The sequence below is a fragment of the Sciurus vulgaris genome, assembly GCF_902686455.1.
Source record: "Sciurus vulgaris genome assembly, chromosome: 3".
In the NCBI taxonomy this organism is placed as follows: Eukaryota; Metazoa; Chordata; class Mammalia; order Rodentia; family Sciuridae; genus Sciurus; species Sciurus vulgaris.
Window position 1 is genome coordinate 3511391 of NC_136463.1, and position 24133 is coordinate 3535523.

The 24133-nt window shown below is 49.8% G+C and overlaps 1 protein-coding gene, 1 long non-coding RNA gene and 1 pseudogene across 3 annotated transcripts in view; all 3 read left to right on the plus strand.

Annotated features, from left to right (window-relative positions):
• Positions 1–7532: 7532 nt before the first annotated feature.
• On the plus strand, positions 7533–9278 carry LOC306657408 (transcription factor AP-2 gamma-like; annotated as a pseudogene). The gene is made up of 2 exons: positions 7533–7562; positions 8085–9278. The product of its transcript is annotated as a transcription factor AP-2 gamma-like (transcript).
• A 5652-nt stretch (positions 9279–14930) lies between these two features.
• LOC306656179 lies at positions 14931–18148 on the plus strand. Its single transcript, XR_013762436.1, has 3 exons — positions 14931–15015; positions 17424–17546; positions 18090–18148. It is a non-coding gene; the product is annotated as an uncharacterized lncRNA (long non-coding RNA).
• A 4008-nt stretch (positions 18149–22156) lies between these two features.
• LOC306657409 (dynein axonemal heavy chain 17) overlaps positions 22157–24133 on the plus strand; it is a 100307-nt gene continuing 98330 nt past the window's right edge. The window contains exons 1-2 of the mRNA XM_079133365.1: positions 22157–22471; positions 23215–23408. The gene's annotated coding sequence lies outside the window, so the exon portion shown is untranslated. The remainder of the gene's footprint in view (positions 22472–23214; positions 23409–24133) is intronic.

Here is a 24133-nt window from a genome sequence, read left to right on the forward strand (position 1 = left end):
CTTTGTAGGGAATCAGTGGAGAGTAGGAAGTTTACCAAGGGCATTCTTTTTATATTACTATTATTTTTATTCTAATTAGTTGTATACTGCATTTGTATGTTTCGATAAATCATACCTAAATGGAGTATAATTTCTTGTTTTCTACACTCAAAGTCACAAAATGCTGATACGGTGGGCTGATAAGTTACATAGGTGTATGGGAATATGCAAAGTGGCGACTAAAAAATCATACTGAGACCAACTGAATAACGTCGAGATGACACAAAAAATGTTCAGATGAAAAAAGAGGCAGAGGAACAAGGAACAAAGAAACAGAAAGAAGAAGTATATGAGGTAATAATGTCTGTCTCGGTCTATGTCCAATGTTCTTCATAGACATTGGTTTTTCTTGTTGTTGTTGTTTTGTTGTGTTGTGATTTTTTAATCAAATGTATTCCTTTAAAACGAATCGTTCCCTAACTTGTTTTCTTGAAGAGATTGCCATGTGACTTCAACTATTTTAAATGTGTTGAGGTTCCTTTTATGGGTCAGTATGTGGTCTGACTTGGTAGACATTCCAAGGGCACTTGAAAAAATACACCTATCCTGCATTCTTTGGGGGGAGTGTTCCATATGCCAAGTAGGTCCCGTTGGTGTTCCAGTCCTTCCGAAGCTCGAGGGCTGCTCTTCCCTGCAGCCTATGAGCTGCCAAGGGCAGAGTATCGATCGATTCCCCCACTGCAGCTGCAGACGTGTTCCTCTCTCTTTTCTGGGTGGATCCGCGTTGGCTTCCAGCACTGCAAGGCCCTGAGACTTGGTGTGTGAACACACAGATTTATTACACTTGCTAGTGAATTGGCTGTAATCATCCTGTGAAGTTCTTCTTTGTCTCTAGCAATTGTCTTTGCTCTGAAGTTGACTTTAGCCGCTGTTTGTTAGTTGCTTTTTATCAGTGTTTTCCCACGGGGTATCTGCTTTCGTTCTTGCACCTTCAGCCTGCCTACGCTGTCCTGGTTCAGGTGAGCTTCCTGTAGGCAGACTATTGCTGAGCTGTGCTTTTCCACCCACCCTTCCAGTCTCTGTCTTTTAATTGGTACATTTAGACCGTTTACACTTACGGCAATCATTGTCATGCTAGGACTTCAGCTTGACATTGTTTTGTTTTTCGGTTTCTTTGTTTCTTGTTCCTCTGCTTCTCCTTTTATTTGAACATTTTTTGTTTCATCTTGACTTTATTTGGTTATTTTCAATATAGTTTTTTTAGGAGTCACTTTGCATATTCCCATATCACTCTGTAACTTATCAGTCCACTGTATCAACATTTTGTGACTTGGAGTGTAGAAATCTCACTTCCTCTTAGCTCCCTTTTCCCTCTTTTCTGTTCCTTTAAATATGACCATCGTTTTTAAAGTGTATTTGTTCTTTTTAGTTATATGTGACGGTGGAATGTATTTTGACATGTCGTACATACATGGAGTGTAGCTTCCCATTCTTGTGGTCGTACATGATGTGGAGTTACACTGGCTGTGTGTTCATATGTGCACACAGGAAAGATAAGTCAGATTTATTCTAATGGCTTTTCCCATTCCCGTCTTCCCTCCCTTCCCCCCACTTCCTCCTGTCCAATCTGGTGAACTTCTCCTCTGTGCTTGGACCCCCACCTATTGTGAGTCCACATCCTGTTATCAGAGAGAACATTCAGCCTTTTTTTTTTTTGATTGGCTTATTTCACTGAGCATGATAGTCTTTAATTCCATCCGTTTACCAGCAAATGCCATAATTTCATTCTTCCTTATGACTGAGTAATATTCCACTGTGTATATGTATCATGTTTTCTTTATCCATTCACCCCCACGCTTAGGTTGGTTCCATAGCTTAGCTCTTGTGAATTGAGCTGCTATAAACATCGATGTGGCTGTGTTACTACAATATGCTGATTTTAAGTCCTCTAAGTATATGCCGAGGAGTGGGATAACTAGGTCAAATGTTGGTTCCATTCCAAGTTTTTTGAGGAATCTTCACACTGCTTTCCAGAGTGGTTGCACCAATTTTGCAGTCCTATCAGCAATGCAAGAGTGTACCTTTCCCCCACATCCTCGCCAACATTTATTGTTACCTGTAGTCTTGATGGCTGCCATTCTGCCTGGAGTGAGATGGAACCTCAGTGTGGTTTCAATTTGCATTTCTAGTGATGTCGAACACTTTTTCATCTGTTTGTTGACTGATCATATTTCTTCTGTAAAATATCTGTTCAGCTCCTTTGCCCACTTATTGATTTTTTTTATATTAAGGTTTTTATTCTTTATATATCCTGGAAATTAATCTCCATCTGAGGTACAGGTAGCAAAGGTTTTCTCCCATTCTGTAGGCTCTCTCTTCATGTTCTTGATTGTTTCCTTTGCTGTGAAGAAGCTTTTTAGTTTGATACCATCCCATTTATTATTCCTGGTTTTACTTATTGCATTTTAGGAGTCTCGTTGAAGAATTCATTTCCTAAGCTGACATGATGGAGAGTCAGGCCTACTTTTTCTTCTAGCAGGGGCAGGGTCTCTGGTCTGATTCCGAGGTCCTTAAGCCACTTTGAGTTGAGTTTTGCACAGGGCGAGAGATAGGGGTTTAATTTCGTTTTGCTACATGTGGATTTCCAGTTTACCCAGCACCATTTGTTGAAAAGACTATCTTTTCTCCAAGTATGTTTGTGGCACCTTTGTCTAGGATGAGATAACCATATTTATGTGGGTTTGTCTCTGTGTCCTCTGTTCTGTACCATTGGTCTTCACGTCTGTTTTGGTGTCAATGCCATGCTGTTTTTGCTACTATTGCTCTGTAGGACAATTTAAGGTTTGGTGTTGTGTTGCTTCCTGCTAAAGATTGCTTTGGCTGTTCTAGACCTCTTATTTTTCCAAATGAATTTCATGACTGCTTTTTCTATTTCTATGAATAATGTTATTGGAATCTTAATGGGAATTGTATCAAATCAGCATAGCACTTTGGTAGTATGGACATTTTGACAATATTAATTCTGCCTATCCAAGAGCATGGGAGATCTTTCCATCTTCTAAGGTCTTCTCCAATTTCTTTCTTTAGAGTTCTGTGGATTTCATTCTACAGATCTTTCACCTCTTTTGTTAGATTGATTCCCAAATTTTTTTGAGGCTATTGTCAGTGGGATAGTTCTCCTAATTTCTCTTTCAGTTGATTCTTCGCTAATGCATAGGAACACAATTGATATATAGGTATTAATTTTATATCCCTCTACTTGGCTGAATTCATTTATGAGTTCTAGAGATTTTTTAGAGTTTTTTGGGGTCTTCTAAATATAGAATCATTTCATCAGCAAATAGTAATAGTTCAAGTTCTTCTTTTCCTATTTGTATTCCTTTAATCTCTTTCTTCTGTCTAATTGCTCTGGTTAGAGTTTCAAGGACGATGTTGAATAGAAGTGGTAAAAGAGGGCATCCCTGTCTTGTTCCAGTTTTTAGAGAGAATGCATTCAATTTTTTTCCGTTTAGAAAGATGTTGTCCTTGGTTTTAATATATATAGTTTTTACAAAGTTCAGGTATGTTCCTATTGTCCCTAATTTTTCTAGTGTTTTGAACATGAATGGAAGCTGTGTTTTGTCAAGTGCTTTTTCTGCATCTACTGAGAAAATCATGTGATTCTTGCCTTTAAGTATGTTGATTTGATGAATTATGTTTATTGATTTATGTGTGTTGAACCACTCTTGCATCCCTGGGATGAATCCCACTTGATCATGGTGCACTGTCTTTTAAATATGTTTTTGAATGTAATTTACCAGTATTTTATTATGAATTTTTGCACCTATGTTCATCAGAGGTATTGGTCTTTCCTTGATGTGTCTTTGTCTGCTTTGGTATCAAGGTAATACTAGCTTCATAGAATGAGTTTGAAGGGGTTGCCTCCTTTTCTGTTTCATAGAATAATTTGAGGAGAATTGGAAGTCAGCTGAGCATCCCTCTGGTCCTGGGTTTTTCTTTCTTGATAAACTTTTGATGGCATCTTCAATTTCATTGCTTGAAATTGATCTGTTTAAATTTGCAATGTCTTCCTGATTCAATTTGGGTCGGTGATATGTCTCTAGGAATCTGCTGATGTCTTCAAGATTTTCTATTTTATTAGAGTATAAATTTTCAAAATAGTTTCTGATTATCTTCGGTAGTTCAGCCTTGTCTATTGTGATATTTCCCTTTTCATCATGAATTTTAGTATTTTGAGTTTTCTATTCTTTGTCTTTATTAGTTTGGCTAAGGGTTTATTAAAACTAATAATAACTTATTTTGTGAATTTTTCTGGAGGATGTCTTTTGTTTCAATTTCATTTATTTTAGCTCTGATTTTAATCATTTCCTCTCTTCTACTGCTTTTGGTATTGATTTATTTGTTTTCTAGGGTTTTAAGATGTTAGGTTTATTTTATTTGTTGACTTTCTATTTTTTCAACAAATGAGCTCAATGCAATGAACTTTCCTCTTAGCACTGCCTTCATAGTGTCCCAGAGAGTTTGATATGTTGTATCACTCTTCTCATTTACTTCTAAGTATTTCCTGTTTCATCTCAGATCTCTTCTGCTATCCATTGGTCATTCAACAGCATATTATTTAGTTTCAAGGTGTTAGAGTAGCTTCTGTTTTCTATCTTATCCTTGATTTCTAATTTCATTCCATTATGATCTGATAGAATGTAAGGTACTATCTCTATTTTTGTATTTTCTAAGAGTTGTTTTGTGGCCTAAGATATGGTCTATTTTAGAGAAGGATTCATATGCTACCAAGAAGAAAGTATATTAAGTCATCAATGGATGAAATATTTCATATATGTTTGTTAAGTCTAAATTATTAATTGTATGTTTTAGTTCTATAGCTTCCTTATTTAGTTTTGTTTGGAGGATTTGTTTGGAGACAGGTATGTTAAAGTCACCCAGTATTATTGTGTTTGCTCTATCTGATTATTGAAATTGAGAAGGGTTTGTTTGATGTATGTAGATGCTCCATTTTGGGGGCATACATATTTATAATTGTTATGTCTTGTTGGTGTACAATTCCCTTAAGCAGTATGAAATGTCCTTCTTTATCCCTTCTGACTAACTTTGGCTTGATGTCCACTTTATTTGATATGAGGATGGAAACCCCTGCTTGTTTACAAGATCCTTGTGAATGATGTGGCTTTTTCCCATCATTTAACCTTCAGTCTGAGGATGTCTTTGCCTATGAGGTGAGTCTCTTGGAGACAGCATATTGTTCAGTCTTGTTTTTTTAATTCAATCTACCAGTCTATTGACGAATTTAGGCCATTTATATTTAATGTTATTATTGAGATATAATTTTTATTCTCTGCCATTCTGATTTATTTCTGGCTTTTATGTTTTTAATTATTTTTTTATTTTTACAGACTGCAGTCTGATTCATTGTACACAAATGGGATAAATCTTTTCATTCGGTTTTTTACTTTGAAATTTTTTGTCCTTTGACTATTCTTCTAGTGTAGCTCCTCCCTTTGCTGGTTTCACTTTTATTTTTAATTTTCTCCTCATGAAATATTTTACTGAGTATGTTTCATAGTGCAGGCTTTCTAGTTGTGACTCTTTTAACTTTTATCAAGGAAAGTTTTTATTTCATCATCAGTTCCGAAGCTTAATTTTGCTGGGTGTAATATTCTTTGATGGCATTCATTTCTTTCAAAATTCTATCTTTATTTTGAATGTTTGGCATTTTCATTATAATGTGGCTTGGTGTGGATCTGTTGTGATTTTGTGCATTTGATGTTCTGTAAACCTCTTGTATTTGATTTTCCATTTCATTTTTTAGGTTTGGGAAATTTCCTGATATTATTTCATTGAATAGGTTGTTCATTCCTTTGGTTTATATCTCTGTGCCTTCCTCAATCCCAATAATTCTTAAATTTGGTCTTTTCATGATGTCCCATAGTTCTTGGAGATTCTGTTCATGATTTCTTACCATCTTCTCTATTTGGGCAACTTTATTTTCAAGATTAAATATTTTGTCTTCATTGTCTGAGGTTCTGTCTTCCAAGTGGTCTAGTCTTTTGGTGATGCTTTCCATTGAGTTTTTTATTTGGTTTATTGTTTCCTTCATTTCAAGGATTCTGGGTTTTTTTGTTTGTTTGTTTGTTTGTTTGTTTTTTGAGAATCTCTACCTCTTTGTCGGAATGATCTTTTGCTTCCTGCAGTTGCTCTGTCAGCTTATTGGTATTATCATTTGTTGCCTGCATTTGCTCTCTTATCTCATGCTTTGCTTTGCGAATTATCTTAATCATGTATAATCTGAAGTCCTTTTCTGACATTTCTTCTAACATACTGTCATTGGATTCTATTACTATAGAATCTAGATTTGTTTGGATCATTTTCTTCCCTTGTTTTTTCATGTTGTTCATGTTTCTTCCCCTCTAGCAGTAGATATCTCAGGTATTGCAGTTTCCACCCTATAGGCTTATAGTGACCCTGTAGGTTTCCAAAACCCTTTCTTTAAGGGGAGATCAATATTAGCAGTGCCCAATTCAGACACTATGCAGTCCTAGACCAAATAGCCCCTATGAGGACAATAACAAAATTTCATAATAACAGAATGAGTTCAAATATTATCTTCAGTAAAACAAACAGATTTGCAATAAGGTCTGCAGTTTCAAATGGAGGACAAAGAGGATGCAGAGGGATGTAGAATTTGGCTGTTAATGGGATAAGAAAAGAATATACAGAAGTTCTAGATATAGAAAGGGTGAGAGTGTAATCAAAAGAAATTGAATATTAGTATGCAACAAAGAGAGAAAGAGACTCTGAGGGAATAGGTAAACAAAAGGAAAAGAGAGCAAGAAAAGTAAAGAAATAAAAACTTAAAATATTTCAATAGGAAGAAAAAAGAAAATTTACAGTATAACAGTCATATAGTAATAAAACCTCCCAGTCTTTAGTAGCCTGATGCAGGAGAGGTACCTGACATTGAGCTTCTAGTCTCCAGCAGGCGTCTCAGGATGGGATTTGCCCCACCTAAAGATGGGAGCTACGGCTTCCAGGATTATCCAAGATGACCGCTCTGGCTTCCAAATGTGTTGGCAACTGGGGAGCTGCAGCTCAGGGTGTGGACGTGGTCAGCAGGAGGTCCTGGAGGTGGGGTGCAGTTGGTCAGGCAGAGGGTCCTGGAGGTCGGGTGTGTTTGGGGTGGTTGTGGGATCCTGGAGGCTGGGTGCAGTTGGTCTGGGGTCCTGGTGATAGGGTGCAGTCAGTTGGTCTGGGGGTCCTGGCGGCAGGGAGCAGTCAGTGGATGTGAGGGCCCCAGAGGCAGGGAGTGTTTGGTTGGGCTGAGGGATCCTGGAGACGGGGCTCAGTCAGTCCAGCCAGGGGTCCTACCCTGACAACATTTTGTTGTCTCAAAATGGCGGCAGCCATGTGTAATCAAACCTGCAGGTACTGTGACAGAGAACTTCCAGGCAACAGCAGGCAGCTGGTGCTCCACTGGAGTTTGGCGATCAGTTTGCTGACTGTTGTTGGACGATCAGGAGGTGAACCTCATGCAGTGGGTGATGGATAGTTATAAGGCAGGCGATAGACAGGTGAGAGGCAGGCAAATGGCGGATGATAGGTGCCTGACAGTGAGCATCTGCACTCAGAAAAGGTGTCGATATGCTGGCAGACTGCAGGTCATCACAGCAGACAAAAGGGGGTAAACAGCAGGGGATCGATAAGGAGCAAAAACTGCCTCACCAAGAACAGATATCCTCTGCTTGAAACCGGAGTTATGGAGCAACACAGAATGCAGCCTCCCTCTAGTCCACCATCTTGGATCTCCTCATTTTCTTTCAGAGCTTGATATATATTGTTCCAAGACCACCTATCTTTGAGGGTCTGGGTTGAGAAATGAGCTGAGTTCCAGATTGGTTTCCTTCTAAATACGACTTGTCATTTTTTTCTGGCAGCCTTTATAATTCTATCCTTATTCTGCATGGTAGGCGTTCTCATTATAATGTACCTCAGAGGTCCAGATTTGGTGCCTGGGAGTGCCTTGGGCACTGGAGAGCCCAGACCTTCACCACCAGGCTTTGAGGACTTGTTCCCTCAGGATCACCATGATATAGTATCAATGGGAAACCGTGCACCCCCACCTCTCCTCTGCAGTGCAGCATCTTTATAGCTCTGCACCGCCACTGTCCCACACTGGAGTTGCCAAATACCAGCTGCCACCCTACTTTCTACCACCATACCAGCAGCTGGCTTACTCATAGTGGCCAATCCCTACTCCCATCTGGGAGAAGTCTACACTGTGGTTCTCAACCCCCTGCACCAGTGTATGGCTGCTGGCAACAAACAACAAGCCTGGCCTAGCCATCGGAGTCAGGAGGGGCCAACCTGCTCCACGCCTCTCCAGGCTGGAGGGAGGTGCCATGGGTGCCTGCAGGGGTGCCTACTGCCACTCAGACCTGCTGCTGCTCCATGCACACACCCTGGATGCCATGGCCTGGTGAAGAACTTGGGACTCCATGACATGCCCGCCAGATGGAAGGGGTGCAGGACACTCTGTCATCTCGGTGACCCACACTTGCTTGGGCACCATCAGACTGTACTCTAAAAATATCCCACTTCCATGGCTAAGAACCCCCTGAGTCTCCCCTGTCAGAAGAAGCCCACTGAGGTCTTCTGCTCTGTTCCTGGAAGACCATCCCTCCTCTGTTCCATGTCCAAATATAAAGCGACGGTGGCTGACGCACAGAGGCGATTGTCACCGCCTGAGAGCTTAAATGCCTCGTTGCTGGGAGGTGTCTCAGAAGAGCCAAGTCCAATCATTGCAGAAGATGGACAAGATTGGACTGACTCTTCTGTCTGGGAGATGGAAAGCTGATCACATGACCCTCCCGACATCCTTGGTGGACCCTGGGCTGGGGCTTTGCCTATGTCTGTGAAGCAGTTTCCTAGTAAGCCAGTGGCCAAATACATAACCAGGCTCACCTGGTAGGGCAGAACGAGATGGCCTTGAGGAAGAACCTGCTCCTGGTGGCTCAGCAAGTGCATACGAATTCACAGACCTCCTCACCCAACGGGAACAAACAGGCCCACGCGGGTCTTGGAAAGAAACATCCAGAGCTGCTTGTCTCATTTCAGCCTGCTTACCCACGGGTTTGGCAGCCAGGCCTCCTGTGCCGCTGTGTCTGTGCTGCAGAAACTACATGAAAGAACTCTGATCGTCGTAGACAAATCCTACACGAACTCTGGAGACCAGAGTCCAGCAGATTCTGATAAGACCCCTGGAGAAAATGGAGAAGCACAGGAAGTAAGATGGGGTGAGCAGAGGGCAGGAAGGGAGAGGACGGAGGAATCCTTCTCCGCTGGGACGGACTGGGAAGCACTCCTGCTGGGGGCGGAGCTTCCAACCGCGCTTACCCACCTCCCGAAGGCCTGGGTCACTGGAGGCTTGCACCCTCTCGAGACCTGCCCTCCTGGATCCCTGTGGCTTCTCCAGCACTGCAGGGTCTGACCTTGGACGCATGATCCCAAGGTGACAAGTACTGGGTTTGTTTTACTTGTTGAGCACTTATTTTTTGGAAACCCCATCCCTTCTTCCTCTGAAATCGGTGCTACAAGTTTTTAGAGGCTTTTCATAAGTTCCCTGGGCTGACAGAAGCCATGGGCCCAGCTGTTGAGACGTCAGATGGATTGCGATTCAGATCAACAATAACTTATTTTATTTAGTGTTAAGATACAGCTGGTTTTAATGTCCACTAAATAGTTTTTCAAAAATCAGTCTTACCACCTTCTTCAGTGATCGTGCCCTCCAAGAGGAGGCCAGGTGCCCCGTGCTCAGCGGCTAGTGAGCAGCTGGCAGGTGGGTGCAGACCCTGGGCCCAGAGGGCCTTCTCGATGTAGGAAACTTGTAGAGACAATGCCTGCTGCGATTTCATTTTTCTTTTCTTGTCTCTTCTTTTAATTTTGAAAGTTAACATCTTTTAAATGGGCGACTCTTTGAAATGACAGGTTCCTATGAGGTGCTGAAGCTTTATTTGCGTACTTATTTCAATCTTTGATTTTTCAAGTAAACTTGAAAAGGGTGGACTCAAAGGTTTTTCTTTTGCCTGACACCCCCAAGTCCCTGTGGCAGCTCTGTTTTGAGAAACAATGTGTTGTGTGTACAGATTTTATTTATGCATAATTTAAAGGGGCCTGTAAATACTGGTGCACTTTCTTATGACTTTTTGAGAAATGGAATTCGATTTTAATATTAACTTTTAATGGTGGTGGGGTAATCTATAACATATCTTTAGATTGTATTCATCTGTACACAGGGTATGACGAATTAAGAGGGATACAGGGCTTTGTCCTTGGTTTGGAAGATTCTATTTAATTGGAGTTCTCTGTTTAGAAAGCAGTAACTTAGAAAGCATCTCATTCCTGTGGGGCTGAACCTCAAGGTTGACTGTGCGTTATAGTTTGTATGGATGAAATGGAGCTTTGGAATGAACTCTGTGCCTCTAAATGTTCCCCAAACAATTGTATGCATTCGATACCTGTGTAATAAAAGTTTTCTCAATAGAAAATAAAAGTAATGTGCCTTGGTGTGGGTCTGTTGTAATTTTGTATATCCAGGGTCTGGTAAGCCACCTGTATCTGATTTTTCCATTTCACCTCTTTAGGTTTTGGAAATTTTCTAATGTTATTTCATTGAAAAGATTGTGCATTCTGAGCCTTGTTCTATCCCAATAAATCTTGTATTGGTCTTTTCAGGTTATACCATATTTTTTGGAAGTTCTGCACATGGTCTCTCAACATCTTCTCCAGAGTCAACTTTTTTTTTCAAGATTATATATTTTGTCCGCATTGCCAGAAACTCTGTCTTCTAATATGTCTAGTCTGTTGGTCGTGCTTTCCGTTGAACTTTTTAATTTGGCTTATGGACTCCTCAGTTCAAGGGTTCCTGCTTGATTTTTTCACCATCTTTTATTGAAGTGACTTTTCACTTCCTGTATTTTCTCTGATTTCACTCCTTCCATTGTCCTTTATCTGCAGATCAGCTTAACTGTGTACATTCTCTAAACTCCTTCTCTGACGTTTCTTCCACTGTGGTGGTGATGGATTATATTATTGAAGTATCTCGGCTTGTTTGGGGTGATTTGTTCCCTTGCTTTTTCACGCTGTTGTGTGTCTACCCGTCTAAAGTGTGGATACAGTAGAGTCTCTATCTGTGGACTTATAGTGTCCCTGAAGCTTTCCAGTACCTCACTGTTTTGGGGGAAACAATATAACAACAACCAATGCAAACAATATACAGAATAAACCCAAATAGGTCCTCCTATGTTGTCTGCAATGTTGTCACAATAAGCAGACATTATATGATTGGTTATTGCTAAAATAGAAACAGTAAGTTTGTAAAATAGTTTACAATTTGAATGGTGGACAGGGAGAGAATAAAAATAATGTAGGATGTGATGTTTTTTTTGAGGGCGGCAGAGAGAGGATAGATGGGAAAAATAAAGAGAGAGCCAATAGAGATGGCTATTAGCAGAAGAAAAGAGAGAGATTCACTGGGAAACAGAAGTAAGAGACAAATATATAACGTAAAAACATTTTTAATTAAAAATAATACAAAACAAAATTGAAACATACTAATCAAACTTCCAAGTCCTTAAAAAATTGATCCATGAAAAATGACTGGTTCCAAAAAAACACTAGAAATGAGAAAAGTAAAAAAGACAACATGAATATGTATAAATGTCCATGAACCATTAGGGTCACAATTAAGCAGAGAAAGTAGGAAAAAAAGTCTCTATGAAAAGTTTAAGAATTGTTTCCGTTGGCGTTCAAGACTCTCAGCTCCCCTTCTCAGCAGGTGGGCCGTCTGGAGTAGACGCTCGCTCCACCCTTAGGGTGGGGTCTCTGGGGTGGGAGAGGTTATCCTGGAGGGGGGTGAGGCTCAGGTAGGCCGCAGGCCCTTTGCTAGATGCCAGTCAGTCTGGAGATTCTAAATCTCCAGGACCAGAACTTGCTGGTCCATGCTGGAAGGACTGCACCCCAGGATCTCCCCTGGTGGAGGAACCGCGTCTTAGTCCAATGCTTCACCTGCAGACCCCAGTGTCCTGGTCTCGGGTTCGGTTTGCAAACTCATCCTCTCCCACCCCTGCCCTTTCGAGTTCCTGGCCAGATGCGTCTCTCCCAGCTGGTCCTGCGAGCTTGGGATTGGAGCAGGAGGGGTAAGAGCTGGTGGGTTTCCGTGACCCGTCCTCCGGTGTCAGCCTCTCTCCACGTCTGATTTTCTCCTGGTCACTCAGGCACAATCTGTGCCGGGCAGTGTGGGTTCCGCCAGGCCTGTGCTCCAGGCCAGGTTTGGGTTTGCCAGGACTCGGCTCCCTCAGCTGCCAGTCCCAAGCTGGGGCTGCAAAATGGTTCCTTCCTCCGTCTCTGCGGCGCAGGGCGAGATGCAGTTTCTTTCTGTTCAGTCGCCCAGACGTCCGTGATCTCTAAACGCTCTGTACCCAGACACACCTCAGTCCTCCTAAAAATGCGTGTTGCTCTAGTGGCCCTTGTCCCTCACCGTGCCCACGAGGGACAGCTCTGGCCGGTGCCTCTGGCATGGCAGTGGCTGTGGCACTTGGAGGTTCTTCCTTATTTTATTATGTCCAACCTCTGAGACCCCGATCTTTGCAGGTCAGTGTTGAATCCCAGTGAAGCCCCCACCCCCCACCCCGCCTTCTTCTTCATCCGCCTACCTGCCGCGCAGCTGCCCGTCTGCCTTCTTGGTTTCATGCCACAGAGCAGCCAGGAAAGCGACCCGCTCCATTCCGCCCTCCTGAAGCCTCCCAGTGACCTTCTTAGGTGACTGTGTTGTCTTACCTGCTGTGGTGGCCCAGGGTCTCTCGGGTGTAAGACAGAGGCCCTGGAATCACAGGGCCGCTCCATCTTAGGAGAACTAGGAAACTGGCAATTAAAACAAAAAAAGAGCCGTGAACAGACTTTTTCATTTGCTCCCGGGGGAATGGGAGCAACTGGGGAGATCCTGGGAGCAACTCCCAGAGCAACTGGGGAGGGGTGGTATTTGGGGAGACGAAGAGGAATTCGGGGGCCTGGAAACCCACCACGGGGGCAGGTCCAAGCCGGGTCTCCTGTGGCTGCTCTGTGGGCTGATGGGCAGCAGGAAGGCAGCGAGAGGCGCCACTCAGCAGTGAAGGAGGCCGGGCCCAGCGGGGCTCAGCCCGGGTCTTTTCTGTGGCGCATGCGTGGGCTCCCCATTCTCTGTCCTCTTTGCTCACCTGCCTTCAAACGTCCGAGCTCTCCTCCTCGCCCATCCTTCTGAATGAACCTAGGATCTTCCGTCTAACCTCCCACAGGGGACTCTAAATGGAACTGAACAACTCTGCAAACTCTCGAGGCAGAACTCCACTCCCAGCTCCAGACGGGAGCACGCTCTGTCTCCTCGTTTATTTCATTTCTACAAAAAAACCGAACCTCGTAGTAAACCGTCGCGAGGCCTTCCTCTGACCGGCCCGGTCTGCTGTTTATAGAGAGGGAACCCCTGGCCACAGGCTCTGTTACATCAGGTCTGCAGAGGGGCCTCTCAGAGCCTCCCACTCTTCTTCCCCACTCACTGAGCTCCCGTCTCCTCTGTGCGGGCGGCTGCGGGCCACGGGAAGGGGTGCTGCTCTTTCATGTGGTAAAAACCTTGAGCCCAGAGGGGAGAGGAAGGGGGACCTTTTCCAGGAGATGGTGATAAACACTCGCAGTCTGAATAGCTCAAGGAAGTTCCCCAAAGATAACTAGCCAGGGCTTCGTGTGGTCACAGCATACAGAATGAGCTTGAGTCCTCTGGGAAGGCCGTGCCCCTGGGTGGTGGGAGGCTGGGGTCTTCGTGTCTTCGGGGTGAGCATCTTGCAGACATTCCTAGTTTGGCCTTCAGGGAACACGGATGCTGGGCAAGCTGGGCCTTCCTGCCTCCAGCACCTGGGTCAACAGTCTCTCTCCTTCCACAAAACTAGTGGTTTTCCAGCTTCCTAGCCAATTTCAACCCATCCCCACATTTAAGAATGCAGACTTCATAATCTTCTTGGTAGGGCTTTCTTCAGATGGTTCCATTTGTTTTGTTTCTTGTTGTCAAGAGTGAAGTTTCTTCTGTGGTATTTTCATCAGGCAGTATAGGCTAGGTTACTGTGCAGTAACAAACAACCCTACAAATCTCTATGTATTGAACAACAAAGTACACTTCTCTCATGTGAAATCCACCCTCTCGTTCCAAGCAGCTGTCCCTGGGGCAGCTGGCTCAGCATCCAGGCTGTGTATCAATAGCGCACTTTGGTGATTACCAAGGCCAAACCAAGAACGCCAACCCAAGTATGGCCAATTAAGAGCTACTGCCTCGAAGTTCAGGCATGGCTCATATTTCCTGGCCAAGGCAAGTTTACATGGTCCTTCCCAGAAGCAAGAGAAAGCTGGGTCCTGTTCAGCAGTAGCGGGGCCCCAACACAGGTTTTTGCCAAAATACATTTTAATGACCAACTTTTAAATTGCAGGTTTTATGATATGACTGGTTTTTTTTTTTTTTTTCCTTGTATCCAACCATGTTCCCAGACTCTGGTTTAATTTCTAAACTTCCCTTAACCGGAGCCTAGGAACACAGCTCGGTGGTAGATGCAGGGCCCTGGGAATGATCCCCAGCACTGCAAGACAGAAAACAAACAAAAACTCTTCCTCAACTGGGGATTCGCTCCTTAAGAGCAAGTGCAGGAGGGGACGGCACTGCCTTCCTTGTGCCTGGAGAGGGGGCAAAGGCGGGCTCCGTTGCAGGTGAACACCAGCATCGACGACTGGAAGACCACCAAGTGGAAAGACATCAACGTGGAGCAGATGGACATCGACTGCAAGAAGTTCGCCAAGGACGTGAGGTCTCTAGACAAGGAGATGAAAACCTGGGACGCCTTCGTGGGACTGGACAACACCGTGGAACATGATCACGTCCCTGCGCGCCGTGAGCGAGCTGCAGAACCCGCCATCCGCGACCGCCACTGGCAGCAGCTCATGCAGGCCACCCAGGTACCGCTGTCGCCATGGGGTGGAGGGGCAGCTGCTGGCAGCTGGCCGGCTGCAGGACTGGCTGTCCTGAGCTGCTCTGCCAAGGGGCTCGGCTGTGCTGTACCGATGAAGTCATTGGTAGGCAGGGCCGCGTCCCACGGTCCTGGGGACCCTGCACTTGGCCGCCATGCTTGCGTTCATTCTCTGTTCTTAGCATCTCAGACGTCAGGATTTCTGAGCAGAGGGCCCTGTGTGTTCATTCTGCACTGGGTCCTCAAGGTATGCAGCCATCCTGGTGGTAGGATGCAGGTCCACAGGGCCGGGAAGCTAGAGCAGAGGAACAGCTCCCTTGGGGCCCCACGCACCCCAGGAGCTCAACACCCACAGAAGGCAGACAGGAGCTCACCACTGTCAGCAAATGGTGAGAAAGGGGTACCGAGCAGCCCCTTGCCCAGGCCCCACGAGGACACCGAGGGCCGGGGAGAGCCAAGTCCCTGCTCTCAAGGAAGCCAAGAAGGAACGGGCAGCACATGAGGCTGCAGGGGACTTATTTGTCCCCTGCCCGCCTGTGGTTCTCTGCAGGGCCTGTGGATTAGACTGACCAAAGACCAATTGACGAGGAGGGACGAGCAGGGCCAGTGAGCACGCACAGTGGACGTGAAGGCCCAGGCTCCAGGGGCAGCTGGCGCTGGGGTGTGCAGGCAGCTCCCAGTGTGACCAGGGCCGAGGGCTCAGGGCTGGGTGGCCTGGCCTAGCTGGGCAGGGCTGAGGGCGCGGGGCTGGGGTGGCAATTCCTGAGGGGTGTCCGGGGACTCGCTTCTGTCCTCCTGAACAGGGCAGGGACACCCCAGGCAGACGGCAGAGGGCAGAGAGCTTTCCTTGTATGGACTCCAGCTCCAAGGCCTGTTCTGCAGCCTTCCTGGTCCACTCAAACGCCAAGTGACTGAGCCCTTCAGGAAGCCGCTAGTTGCCTAGAGGAGGAAGCCTGAGCCAGGGCAGAGGGGAGGTGGCTGTGGGTGGGTGTGGACTCTGGCCCGGGCCTTGGCAGAGAGAAGGACCCAAAGTCAAGCACAAAGGCGTGGATGGAATGGACTTGGGTGATGGGGAGCAGGGATCAGGGGCAGAGCTTCACGGCTGCGAGGCCATGGCCTGCAAGCAGGAAGGTAGAGGCCTTGGCCTCCAAAGACAACCCAAGTAGGTGGAAAGTACAGAGGACGGGGCCGGCAGCTCTCCACTCCTCTCACCAGGTCTCCGCCAGCCTGGAGGTGCCCACCCAGGAGCATGACGGGTCCTCTCCGCCTCCACTGCATTAAAGCTTTCTGGGCCAGGGCTCTCTTGCTGCCATGGGATGCCTCTTGAGCCCTGAGACTAGAGTGCCCACCCAGGTGCCCCAGGAGAGACTCCCATGGCAAACAAGCAACTAAACCGTCCCGCTGAAAGAGGAGTCGGCATACCTGAGGATTGGGGAGGCTGGGTGGACGCTTTCCCCAAACTCAACTGGGAGACGCTAGAGTCAGTCAGCGGCTAAACCGGTTTCCCCGTGGTTTGGAGTCAGTGTTCTGGAGTCAGCTGGGGGGGCGGCCAGCGTGCTTCACGGTGACAGATACCTGACCCACACAGGAGGAGGGAGGCTCATCTTGGCCCGTGGTTCAGAGTTCCTTGCAGGCGCATGGCCAGGGGGTCTGCGCACCGCGCGGTGGCTGGAAAGCGAGGAGAGAGACGGGAAGGGGCAGGGTCCCCAGCTCCGCTTCAGGGGCACTGCCCAGCTTCCTCCCCCAAGGCCCCCTCCCAGGAGCACCTCAGGCTGGAGCCGAGCCTTCAGCACGTGGCCTCTGGGGACCATTAAGATCGCAGTGGCACAGCGAGTGTCTGGTGTGGTCACTCGGTCACAGTGCGGTCACTAGCCCGGCACTTCCCTGAGGGCCGACGCCTCGGGGCCAGTGTGGCGAAACCCTGCAGAGGGGCAATGGGCCAGCAGGACAGCCGGCTCTCGGCTCCGGAGGCCAGGGTCTGAGCTGGGGCCTGGGCGGTGCTGGCTCCCCAGACTCCAGGGGAGGCTCTCCGGCCTCTTCCTGCTTCAGGGGCTCCGACGCCCCTTGCCCTGTGGCTGCTCCTCCAGCTACTGCCTCCGTGGTCCTGCGGCCTCCATGAGAACCCTGGTCATCAGATCCGGGGCCCGCTTGAAAACCAGATGACCTCCCTCAGGACCCTTGCCATCTGCACAGGCCCCGGTTCCAGACAAGGTCACTCTGAGTCCTGGGTGCACGCGGTTCCAGGGGACACTTCTCCCCTGCTGCTCTGCGACTTGTGGGTTTACAGGAAAGGAAGGCGGGGCTCGGAGACGCAGGGGACAGAGCAAAGCCTCGGCCAGGGCGCCCAGTGTCCGCAGAGGGCAAGGGCCTGTGCCGAGCATGGCTGCCTCTCCCCAGGTGAAGTTCCAGATGTCCGAGGAGACCACCCTGGCCGACCTGCTGCAGCTGAATCTCCACAGGTACGAGGACGAGGTCCGCAACATCGTGGACAAGGCCGTGAAGGAGTCGGGCATGGAGAAGGTGGGTCCAGGGCCTGGTGGGAGGGCGCCCAGGGGACAGAAACGTCGGGTCCTTCCAGAGTGAATGACCGCAGCAGGGCCGTTCCTGGCGGCGGGGTTCTCCGGGGCAGTGTGGCCTGGGCATTCATCTCCTGCTCTTGGGGAACAGGTGTGACCTCATACCTGCTGCTTTTGAGTGTTTTTAGATGAATCAGTCTTGTGCCAGAGTGGCGTCCTTTGGGGTTGGCGTGTCCTCATGTCCGCACACAGCCACTGGCCTTTGTGCCCGGCTTCCTTTGCTGGGCCAGGTCGTCTGCAGTGGGCGCACCTCAGTCCCTCACTCCTACCCAAGGCTGAGTGACACCCTAAGTGTGAATGGACACCTCGCCTCTGCCCTTTCACAGGCGGCAGGTGGCGGGCAGCGGGGGTCTCCCACCCTGTGGCCACATGTGTGGATGACTTGACCACAAAGGCCTTGGCTCCATGCCGTGTCCTGGGACCTCGAGTCCTCCCTCAGCCCTGCGTGCCACACGCGCCTTGCCCTTGTTTCTCCTTCCCCCGACAGGTGCTGAAAGCCCTGGACAGCACCTGGACCACCATGGAATTCGAGCATGAGCCGCACCCACCGCGACGGGCACCATGATGCTCAAGGCAGACGAGGTGCTGGTGGAGACGCTGGAGGACAACCAGGTGCAGCTGCAGAACCTGATGATGTCCAAGTACCTGTCCCACTTCCTCAAGGAGGTGACCAGCTGGCAGCAGAAGCTGTCCACAGCAGACTCGGTCATCTCCATCTGGTTTGAGGTCCAGAGGACCTGGAGCCACCTGGAGAGCATCTTCATAGGCTCTGAAGACATCCGGGGCCCAGCTCCCGAGGACTCCAAGCGCTTCGACGACATCGACATGGAGTTCAAGGCGAGCCCTGCCCCAGGCGCCAGGGCTTTCCGGAAACGCCCCTCTGGACAAAACAGGTCTCCTAACACCTTGGCGATGCCTGTCCTTCCCAGGCCTTGATGGAAGACGCGGTGAAGACTCCCAACGTGGTAGAAGCCACCAACAAGCCTGGTCTCTACGATAAACTGGAGGCGCTGAAGAAGAGGTGGGTCCCCACACATCCAGACCAGGGGCGTGGGTGGCCGGAGCCGGGTCCCATGCTGCCAGCCAGGGCGACGGTGCAGAGCCGCGGGTTGTGAGAGCCTTCGCCAGGAGCCCGCGGCCGTGGGGTGCAGGGGTGCCCTCCGGTCCGGGCAGCGCAGTCAGCCGGCAGGAATGGGAACGCGGGCCCCGTCGGCGGGCTCACCGGCTCCCCACCCGCAGCTGGCCATGTGCGAGAAGGCGCTGGCGGAGTACCTGGAGACCAAGAGGCTGGCCTTCCCTCGCTTCTACTTCGTCTCCTCGGCCGACCTGCTGGACATCCTCTCCAACGGCAACGACCCCGTGGAGGTGGGCAGGCGCCTGGCACCCCAAAGGACAAGCCCGAGTGGCGCCTGAATCCGGCCTCTGGGGGACCTGCGTCAGAGCCCTGGGAGGAAGCGGGAGCCCAGGGCGGACTCACCTCAGGTCCCGCCCTGCGCTTCCTGTGGCTCGGGCAAGTCCATCTGCCGCCAGCGCCTCCTTTTACTGGTCTGCAAAGTGGGTTAGACTCTGGTGACCCAGCAGGGCACCGCCTCTGAAAGACACATGGCTCCTGGCCATCGTCATCACCACCCTGATAGATCACCCGGGAGCCAGGAGGAGGGTTTCCCTGGGGCTCTTCTGAGAGAGAGAGGATTATTGGGCTGAAAGGAAAATGGGCACACTTGATGGCTCTTGATTCAAGTCTTGATCCCCTGTTCTGGACTCTCCCTAGAGAGCTCCTCATTGCCTTCCTTCCCTACAGACACCTGGCCCCACCCTCCCGCTCCTTCACCCGAGCTCCCTTCCTCCCTGTCACTGGCTGAGGCTGACCAGCTGGGCCTCTCTCCTTGGGGCAGCCCCCGCCCAGTGCTGCTCTAGTGTTGACGTCCTTAGGCGATCCTGACTTCCCAAGCAGGATAGGCCCCTGCACCACTGAAGGTGTGTGACTTAGGGTCACTTAGGACCAAGCCTAGTACTTAAGAGCAGCATTTGCTGTGTGGTTCAGGGGCCGGAGCGAAGGAGCAGGTGTACTCCAGGCTGTGTGGGGAGGTGGTGGCTTCGCTCTGTAGGGCTTTGGTGTGGAGACGCCTTAGGTTACTAACGCAGAGGCCCTGAGTGGGTCCTTTAAGGTGGCGATCCCAGTGACGGGGGTCTCCAAAATGAAAGGCCCTTGTGAGAGCAGGCTTGAGCAGGCCAGGCTCCTGTCCGTCACCGCATGTGTCCCTACGATAGCTGGCATTCCCTGGTGTGCAGAGGAGGGAAGAGGCTCAGAAAAATAGAAAGGAAAAAAGTTTCCCCAGCGTTGTGAGCTTTTCCCAGCAACAGAGACCTGACACACTGTGTCGCTCCACAGCATTGGGCTTCACTGGATAGCAGTGAATTCACAAGCTACACCTCACCGGGCTGAATTCACCGAGTATTCGCAGTTCACTTGGCATCAGGACCACAGCAGTCGCATGTTCAAGCCCACCCAGTCTCGGTCGCTCGTGTCCACAACACTCACGTTGCACATCACTTTACACAATGATATGAGGAGGACGGGGAAAGGGGTAGCAGAGCCACAGGTTTAAAGAGGCAGGACAGGAGGTCAAGGCAGAGAGCTGATAACAGCTGCCACAGAGTCACCACGGCTGGCCAGATGAGTAAACCCAGCCCAGAACCTTGGAGGCGTGGGAAGGACCAGCTACTCTGGCATGTCCTGGGGCAAGGCCACGGCAGGGGGAGCAGGCAAGGTGGCCCGGGTCAGTCAGGAGACTACAGGCTGCAGCCTTGGGGACAGTCAGGACGTTCCCTAGGGGGTTGGATAAGGCGACAGGTGGAGGCGTGCCTCAGTGCCTCGTCTTGGGGCCGCGTCTTGGGTTCTGGGTGAGGGCAGCATCACTGGTGGGCTGTTGTGTTAGGTAGGCTCACAGGCTGGTTTCCCGGGGTGGCTGTGATACGTCCACGCACCCACGTGCTTCTGATTGAGTCTGATGAGTTCACAGCACGTTTAAGTTGCTCAGTTTGTGCCTCCCGATTGTGTTGTGCAGCTGGGGTTAGTCTTTGGATAACTTCGGTATGTCAACACCTGGTGGCCATCTGCTTGCCCAAACAAGTTTCTAAGCCCTTCTGCCTTGTGCTCAAAATGGAGTCGCTCATGGCGAGCGGTTGCTTCGTAACGTGCAGTGACCAAGGGCTAGGCTCTGCCGATCTCCACGATGTGGGGTAACTCGGAGCAGGGCACCGCCTGCTCTGCACAGCCAGCCAGGGCAGAACGTGGCCCCGAGTCTCTTGGGCCCCAGTAGCACCCAGAGATTTTGCCCCCATAAATCTGGTTTGGAACAAGAGGAATAACAGATAAGGAGGAGCCTCTGGGGGTGCTGAGCCCTGCTAGGAGGCTACAGCTCTATGCTGTGGTTTTCCTGGGGCTGGGGAGGAAGGGCGGGTTGCCTGGAAGCGCCCACCTTTGTCAGCAACACCCCTGAGTCTTATGCCCCTTCTCTGTGAGGAGCAGATGGTCTGGGAAGCACCTAGGTACCTAGATGTGGCCCCAGAGTGACCAGCCAGCTGTCCTTCCCTGGGCTCCTGGAGGAGACACGGCCCTCCCGTTAAGGCCCAAATCCAGCTTCTGTACTCTTGAAGAAAGTCATGTCTGATTTCCACTTGTTAGAAGGGAAAAGGGCCCTGAGGGTCTTAAGCCGGTAAGTGGGATTTCCCTAGCACAAGCTGACGTTTTTAAAAAGTGAGGTGGTGCCCACCGGGGTCGGCAGGTGGCTGTGGGGAGAGGGCCCGGCTGGAGCTGGGCTTCTCCCCCTGAGCACCCGCAGCTGCTCCACTTGGACTGAAAGTCTTTCCCTCCTCGTCGTCTTGGTTCAGAAGGACGTCGTCAGGGACAGCAGTTAGGTGGGAATCTGGGACTGCCTGGGACTCACAGGGGCCTGCCTGCAGGGCCCAGTTGGCACTTTGTGGCCCCTGGGAGCTTGCAGATGTCCTAGCCCTTGGTGAGCTCAGCACGTAGGGCCTGGGTGCACAGCCTTCTCCTGCTCTCTGGACCCCTCCTGCCTTTTTTTTTTTTTTTTTTTAGAACAAAACCAATTTCCTGATGCCGTTTGCCCTGCCTGAGCTCAGGTCTGAGGGTAGCAGGGCCCTTCCCAAGAGGAAGGAGTGGTGTGAAGAAAGTCTTCCTCCGTCTGGCTGTAGAGCGAGCCCCAGTTAGAGAAATGTGGTCTTGAGGCCATTTTCCGTTGTTCGCTTGTATTTTTAACGGTTCAGATCCTCTCTGCCCGCACCCTTGTTCCTCCTGGGCCAGGGATGAGCTCTCCCGGGCCAGAGACCTAGCTGGCACCACTGGTTTATAAGCCAAGCACTTTGGGCCTCTGCATACAGAAACATGAAACCTGCAGGTGCCACAACCAGCTGTCACATAGAGAAAGGTCCAGATGAATTTTTTTGCTACGACAAGCCACGTGTTTTCCTGATCCTAAGCTTGGCCCTGCCTGGTTGTCAAACCATGGGCTGCAGACAATGCTGGGGCCAGGGCAGGGGCAGCAACTCCAGCGCAGACGTGTTCTGCGTGTCTCCCCAGCTCCTGTACATGTGTGGGAGCCTCCTGGAGCGGCCCCTGATCCTGGCCGAGGTGGTGCCCAGGTACTCAACCATGCTGGAGATGTTTGACACTGAGCTGGACAATGCCAAGCTCTTGTATGATGCCCAGATGGCAGCCTCTGCAGATGGCACCATCCCGCCCATCCACAAGAACATGCCACCCGTGGCCGGGCAGCTCAAGTGGAGCCTGGAGCTGCAGGAGAGGTTGGAGGTGGCTCTGAAGCACCTGAAGCACATCGACCACCCGTGAGTGCGGCTGGCAAGGCCCCAGGGCAGCCCAAGGTCAGCCCTGCGCCTCGATTGTCGGGGGACAAGGTCCCTCCTGAGCCTACACCATCCCAGGCTTCCCACCCTCCAGGCTTCACTTCCCAAAGCAAAGTTCCCAAGAGGACCCTCCGTGACCTCCTCCCTCTCCCCGAAGGCCTTCCCAGGCATGTCCTCACCCTCGACCACCATCCCTGTGGAAATTACCCAAGACCACCCAAAATGGAACAGACCGAGGCTGTTTCTGCAGTGTGTCAGGGCAAAGCGGCCTCCAAGCCAGGGCCACTTGCCCTTGGCCGAGGTTCTAAGGCAGGCTGGAGCGGGAGTGGGGCAGGGCCACGGGGGTCATGGCTAGTCAGAAGCAGTCACCTGAGGACTGGCTTTTCTCTGGTGGGTCCCTAATCGGAAGGCAGGCAACAGTAGGGGAATCCAAGTTGCTAGTGAAGCCCTAGCGTCTGCGGCGATGGCCACCAGGGCTGCGCTGGCTTCCCCGACTCGTGGCTTCAGATAGTGGCTCGGCTCCCTGGGCTGGCTGTGGCGGATTGAGGGTCCGAGTTCTGGCTTATGCAGGGGTCTGGCCACTGTCCGTCTGTACACCCCGCCTGTCAGCCTCGAACAAGCAGGTGGCTGCCTGGTGCCTCGGCATCCCGAGGCCTGGCAGGGACTCTGAGGAGCTGTCCCAGTGAAGGCTGAGGCCTCACTGCTCTGCCCAACTCTGATTCCAGGGTCACGTCCAGCATGGAGGCCAAGATGATCTACCAGAAGTACGACGAGATGATGGAGCTGCTGCGCAGCTACCGCGAGAAGGTCTACAGGCAGTGGGTGGAGGGTGGACGAGGACTGCCACTTCAACCTGGGGCAGCCGCTGATCCAGCGGGACGCCACCACTGGCCTCCTCCAAGTCAACTTCAGCAAGGCGGTGGGTCCCGGGGCTGCGGGGAAGGCGCCGCCCTGGAGTGGGGTCCAGCCCGGGCACGGGAACAGCCTGGGGCCCACCGTGGCCACCTAGGGGACCCGTCCCACCAATAGCGTTCATTTGTGAAGGTTGCTGTTTATGTCGCAGGTGGCAGCCACTTCCTTTTTCAAGCTTCTTTAAGTATGTCCAGGAGATATTCAAGACATAAGGCAAAACAGGAGAATCCTTGAAAAGAGCATCAGTTGAATGCCCCTTTTTAAAGCTTGGTCACTTTCATTTGATCCAAGGGGAAACATCAATTTGAAAAGGTTTTAAAAACGAACTCACACGAGTGGGCTGTAACCTGGAAAGCTTGCGTGTGCACAGAGATGGAAGCAGGAGGGGGCTGAGCTTCTTCATGTGCCACCTGGTGACCCGTCCCATCTGGTGTGGTGGTAACACCAGGAAAGCAGGGAAACATCACTAAAATTCATTTGTTTGTTCATTCCACAAAGATTTACTAAGCACCTACTGTGTATATGTGTTTGGGATAAATTAATGAACCAGAGAATCAAAGGTCTCTGTCTCACCCTCCTGGAGCTGATCTGGGAGAGGAGGAGGAAATGAGGGGGAAGAGAGAAAGAGATGGGTTAGCACAAAGAGGCAGGGAATACCACATATCAAGGTGAAAGCAGGTGCCTCAGGCAAGAGAGCAGGGAGGGCAGGTGAAGAAGGTGTGTAGGGATGGA